Below are 6,090 nucleotides of genomic sequence, written 5' to 3'. Positions count from 1 at the left end.
ATCATCCATTTGCAGGAAAAACGTTTCATCATTTCAAATCTTGAGTTCTCTCTCTTTTCTTTCTGTCTCGACAATACAAACAATAACTACTCAACATATTGCTCAATCCTTCACAACAGATCAATTTTATTTTCATTTTCGGCCACATAGTTATTATTTTTGACTTCTTTGTTGCTGGTATCTATCATTTCTCTCTCTTCGCAGGTAACAGAGTTCGAGAAAAGTTCTACATTTTTTTCCTTAAAAATTAGGACTTTTTAGTTAATGATGAAAAAAAGACTTTTAGTTGTATTATCTTCGAGAATGGGTTAATAATTTTTAGTTTTGATGCTAAAAAATGTAGAAAAAATTCGAGAAAATCCTAGTTTTGGGCACAGAATTCTGTTGACTGTCGTCGTATTATTGGATGGTGTGGTGGTGGTGGTATTGATGGTGTTGTTGGTATTGGCGGTGGTGTTGGTGATGTTGGTGGTGGTGTTGGTATTGCTCTCAGTGGCATTGGTGTTGGTATTGATGTTGATGATTGTGTTGATATTGGTGTTGGTGACATTAGTATTGGTATTAGTGTTGGTATTGGTATTGGTATTGGTGGTGTTGGTATTATTGGTGGTCGTGTTGGTATTGGTGTTGATGGTGATATTGGTGGCATTGTATTGGTATTGGTATTGGTGTTGTTTGGTATTAGTGATGTTTGTAGACATATAATTTTGTCTCTCCCATAGCTCAATTTTATTCATTTTTTCTAGCTCACCTTATTACGTACCTTCACCCGTATAATTATCTTCTATAAAAAGACAAAATAACAAACTCCCTAACAAATTAACAACCCTATCCTAACCAACTGACCCACCTCACTACCCTACCCCTTCTACCCACATACCCCAAGCCCCCTCACGTTTTCTCTCTGAACAGAACACAGGAGAACAATATTACATACACACATAGAAAAAGAATACAAAAAAGAGGGAAGGGACCCACAGGGAATCCATCATCACAGATACACCCACACAGTATTCACACATACGCAATTCCTCCCCCCCCCCAAAAAAAACTCACGCACAGTAAAACCATCGGAGAAGGCTACTTTTGTTGATCGATTCTCAGCAAATCACAGCAACACACACCCATGGAGACACCCGCACACACACGCTAGTGAGAAGGAAGAGAAGTGGAGAGAGTAGGAGCAAAACAAAGAGAAATCGAGAGTGAAAAAGTTTGTGCGGAGTCACTGTTCCGGTGGTAAGCACGTCACGGGTGACGGCCGAATCCTTCTCTCTGCTGGCAGCTATCGCCCGTCCCATCTCTGACAAAAACTCCTCCCATCGACAACCATCACCTCCCACGCCCATTTTTGGTCAACCCATAAAAACCCACCCTGAAACAACCATCCTGAATTAATTTCGATGGAGACAACCGGAAATACATCAATGGGCGAGCTCAACCCGCGGCTCCCACCACCTATAATCGAGAAAAATGGTGGAAACAGGATGTTTTTGAAGTTTGGGGTTAATAACATTCGAGTTTGTTTGAAATCTGGTTTTGCCTATGGAGAAGAAGCGTCGACTAAGTGGGTTTTCGTTTGAGGTTTTGGATTCACAAAGCTCCATTTTGATCGCATAATTCACACTTGAAATAAGATTGAGGTCCAATTCTTCAACTTTATCTTTTCCATTTTTATCGTAACATGATGTGTTGACGTTGTGATTTGCGTGGTTCGTAGTGATTGATGATATAATTTTTGATAGTATGTTTGAGCGTCTATAATTGTCGTGGCTTTGATTTGTTGAACCTATATTGGAATTTGTTAATTAATCAAGAATGAAATTCGGGCGGGAATTAAGAATTTGATAAAAATGAATATAAATTAGTTGTTTTGATTCACTGTTATTGTTACTTTTGCGTCTAATTGTCAATTTCTCAATAGTATCATGATAGGTCGAATGGGGTAGGCAAATAGTAGCTTGGATAGGCAAATTTAGAATTTATGGATTGTTGAGTAATGTGGAATGTTTGTTGAATGATTCTCTTTTTCTCGCATTTGGAAAATGTATTCATTTAGCTGACGAATGCCCTGTGGTCATTTGTGTTTATTCACTAAAAAATGCCCCGAAGTATCGTGTACGCAAAAGATGCTCGTGATCAAGGCCCAAGGCGTCAGGTAAAGCATTGGAGAGCAGTTTAGGATTAGTGTAGATTAGCATAGGTTTACATTTCCGCATTTTTTTATTTTGGGATTGTATAAATTGGACTGGATATTATATTTTGGGATTTGTTTTATTTGTGTTTGTTTGTTTGATTGTTGTGTGTTCTATGTGGTTTATACACTCGCAGTGTCGAACTAGCCGATATGCTCCTTGAAGCGACCGTGGTAGAACCACGGGATCGAGGGGTGCCTAACACCTTTCCCTCGGTCAACAGAATTCCTTAACCGTAATCTTTGTTTGCAAATCATTTTTAAAGAGTCAAAAACAGTTTTGAAAAATAGATTTTCAAAGGTGACTTGGCACATCCGATTAGGCCAAGTGACGACTTTGAGTTAAATGAAAAAGAATTATTTTCGAAACAGATCTTTATTTTGTCACTTTAATAATAAAAATTCTTTTCGAACTTAAAATTAATCTTTTTGGTTAAAAAAGGGGTGTAACAGCTATGGCGAGTCTGCTGGGGATCTTTTCAGAATTTGAGCTTATTTTTTAGAGTTTGTATCAGCTTAGTTTGACATTGTAAGTGTATAGACATTGTTTGTGTTGGTGTTTGTGTTAGTGTTTTATCATTGTTGAATACTGCCTTATTTTAGGAGGGGGAGTCGTCGGACGTATGAAGTAGGTGGAAAGCAAAGCAGCCACTATCGATCATATGCTCCCCCGAACAACCTTGTTAGTGGACCCCAGCGTAGTTCAACCTCTAGGTCATGCTTATCTGCATCATATTGAGACCTAACAAGACTCACTTGGTCCTTTGTAGGAGACTCACCCCTAAAGCGTCCCCACGTGCTAATTGTTGCATCTTTGAGGATTGATTAGGTGTGCTAGAATTAAAGAAAGGTGTGTAGGTATTGAAAAATCAAAAAAAGGAAAAAGAAGAAAAATGAGTCAATAAAGAAGAGTTTCTTTGTTTTTTTGAGTTTTTTTATAGCTTTTGTTTTTCCACAATTCAAAAAGATTTTTTACCTTTTGCACTCATTTTCTCAAAAAATAAAAAACCTCAATTTTTTTTTCTTTTGTTCTCTTTAGCAAGCATTCACAATTCGAAAATTAAAATTTTTTTTTCAATAGGAGATTTTTATAAAAGAAAATACAAAAAAAATGGTAAAAGTTTTGTACATTTCATATAACGAAAATATCAAAAAAAAATTCTTTCGTAGTTGTTGGTGTCAGTTTTATATGTGAAGTGTCAAATTAAAAATCCAAAAAGATTTTATTAGCGTGTTTCATCATTTGTCAAGGTTTAGTTTGTTAGTCTTTAATTGTCCAATTTGGACAAACTACGCACACCTGATTCTCCTCTCTCGGGAGTGAGATACGTAGGCATCCCTTTCAGGGTTTGGTGATCTTATTCAAAAAATTTAAAAATATTTTCTTCATTCTTCATTTGGAGTAGATGTTTTATATATACATTTTTAAAAGAAAATTACAAAAAGATTTTTTTTAATAATTTCAAGTTTCATTTTCATATAAAATTCAGAATCGAAAACTCAAAAAGATTTTTCTTTGGTAATCATAGGTTTTATTTAATACAGGGATTTAAATTTGAAAAATGCAAATAGATTTTTGTCAATTATTTTGACAAATTGTTATTTTTTTTTCTTCTCAAAGTTTCAAAAAAAAAGAAAAGGAAAAAGAGTTTAATTGGCCATTTTAGCAAGACTTCACGAACTACGCACATCTAATTCTCCTCTCGCGGGAGTGAGATACATAGGCTCCCTTCTTGGATTCGGTGATCTTTTCAAAAGAAAAGAAGCAAAAGATTTTTTGGAAAGTATTGCATTCTAGCGCCTTTGTTATCTTGTTCAGTTAGTTTAAGGTGGTTGGTTTGTGACATTTTGGCCGATCCTCCATATTGCACCAAGTCGAAGAGAAAGTTATGGCCGATAAGAATACCGAGGTTGTTGTCACTAATCAGATAGAGTTAAGGGAATGAAAATTTAGGAGCTAATGAAGGGATTCGAAAAATAAGGCAGCAAATGACAGAAATGCATTGAGCTTGGGCTAATGGGTTGCCACCTCCTCTATTTCCCACTGATAATCTAGAATATCTTTCTAGCATGCCTCTCGTGTCACATGCACAATTTTTCATTTTTTTGACATGCCACAACATGCATCAGGGACTACGCCGGGGCAACACTATCCAAACACTTCCAATATTCATTTCCTTACTTCTCAACACAAAGATACGACATACTCGTATCTACTTACTGTTCATGCTTTTGTGGCTCCACCCCTGCCTGAAGCTCCTGCTTTTAATGTCAATCCAACGGTTGTAATTCCTTACTTTACAAGCGACCCTGTATTAAATATTTTTGGTGATCAACATTGTTCTCTCGAGCCCACATTTAAGTCGACTGGTCTATATGGCTACACTCATCCGCCTGAATTTTATCTTAATGCTGAAAAGCCTTTTATGAAAGAAGAACAAAAGGAAATGACCAAAAAATTGAGAAATTTGGAATTGGCTATGAAGAATTTTCAAGGACTTGGGGGTACAAAAGTGTCTCATATAAATATCTGTGCATGTTTCCAGATGTTAATCTCCCTCTTGGCTTTAAAATACCGAAGTTTGAGAAATATGAAGGGCACGATGTCCCAGTGGCACATTTGAGGCGCTATTGTAACCAATTAAGGGGCGCTGGGGGGAGGAAGAATTGCTCATGGCTTATTTCAGTGAGAGTCTTTCAGGCCTAGCTTCGGAATAGTTTGTTGACCAAGACATCGACAAGTGGATTAGTTGGGATGACCTAGTTAATGAATTCATGCAATAATTCCAATACAATGTGGAGTTGATTCCTGATAAGAAATCCCTAACTAACATGAAGACGAAGAGTACTGAAAGTTTCAGAGAGTATGCGATTTGATGGTGTGAACAAGCTGCTAGGGTGAAACCGCGAATGAAAGAAAACAAAGTAGTGGAGGTGTTTATTCAACCGTAGGATGAAACATATTATCAACACTTGTTACCTGCATTAGGCAAGCCATTTATTGAGGTTCTCAAAATGGGGGAGATGATAGAGGATGGAATTAAAACCGATCGTATTGTGAGTTTTACAACATTGAAAGCAACCACTCAAGCAATTCAAAAGGGTTCAGGAGTATTGGGGGGGGGGGGAGAATGAGAAAAATGTATCTGCTATTGTAGTTGGACAATGGGCACGGTGAAGAAGACCACATCGTTGTTACCCTCAGGCTCAAACCCAAGTTCATGCCCAAGCTCCACAGAATCACTCCCAAAATTCATTATACTCCATTCCGCCACCTCCATATCCAGTGTATAGCGCACAACCACATGTCCAACCCCCATATTACCTACAATGGCATGCACAAACTCCTCAGAGTCACCCTCCAACTCCACAAACATACCAAAGCCCTTTTAGGCCCGATTTTTTATTCAAGTCAAATAATGAAATGAGACAGAAGTCGAGAGATAGATTCACACCAATTGGAGAGTCATATGCCAGTTTATTGCAGAGATTTGTACAACGGGGCATGGTTATTCTTCTCCTTGGATATACTCCTGACCCGCATTCAAGAAGTTTTGATCCTAATGTACGATGTGCATATTATTTTGATGTTCAGGGTCACAATATTGAAGATTGTTGTGCTTTGAAAAGAGAAATAGAAAAGATGATTCAAGATAAATCAATTATGGTATAGAATATTGACAGTAAGGAAAGGTCTAGTTATGCTAATATGCAAATCTGTGGCTAAGATGTCAAGCTCAACAATTGGGAAGTCACTTCTCTCCTTACTAGGAAGGGGTCTGGTAGTTTATTTTGTTTTCTTTTCTGTTATCTAAGTTATTTCATAGTTGTAGTTCGGGATCTATCTTGTTTTGTCCCTTTGTCATTTATGTTCAAAACCTTCTATCTTTTATTTC

General features: G+C 37.2%; 1 long non-coding RNA gene across 1 annotated transcript; it reads left to right on the top strand.

Annotated features, from left to right (window-relative positions):
- The first annotated feature begins 672 nt into the window (after window positions 1–672).
- LOC124900011 lies at window positions 673–2,296 on the top strand. Its single transcript, XR_007057577.1, has 2 exons — window positions 673–1,643; window positions 2,060–2,296. It is a non-coding gene; the product is annotated as an uncharacterized LOC124900011 (long non-coding RNA).
- The last annotated feature ends 3,794 nt before the right edge of the window (window positions 2,297–6,090 follow it).

The sequence above is a fragment of the Capsicum annuum genome, chromosome 7 (assembly GCF_002878395.1).
Source record: "Capsicum annuum cultivar UCD-10X-F1 chromosome 7, UCD10Xv1.1, whole genome shotgun sequence".
Lineage (NCBI taxonomy): Eukaryota > Viridiplantae > Streptophyta > Magnoliopsida > Solanales > Solanaceae > Capsicum > Capsicum annuum.
The sequence above is the reverse complement of the archived record's forward strand: the minus strand, read 5'-3'. Positions and strand labels throughout refer to the sequence as shown.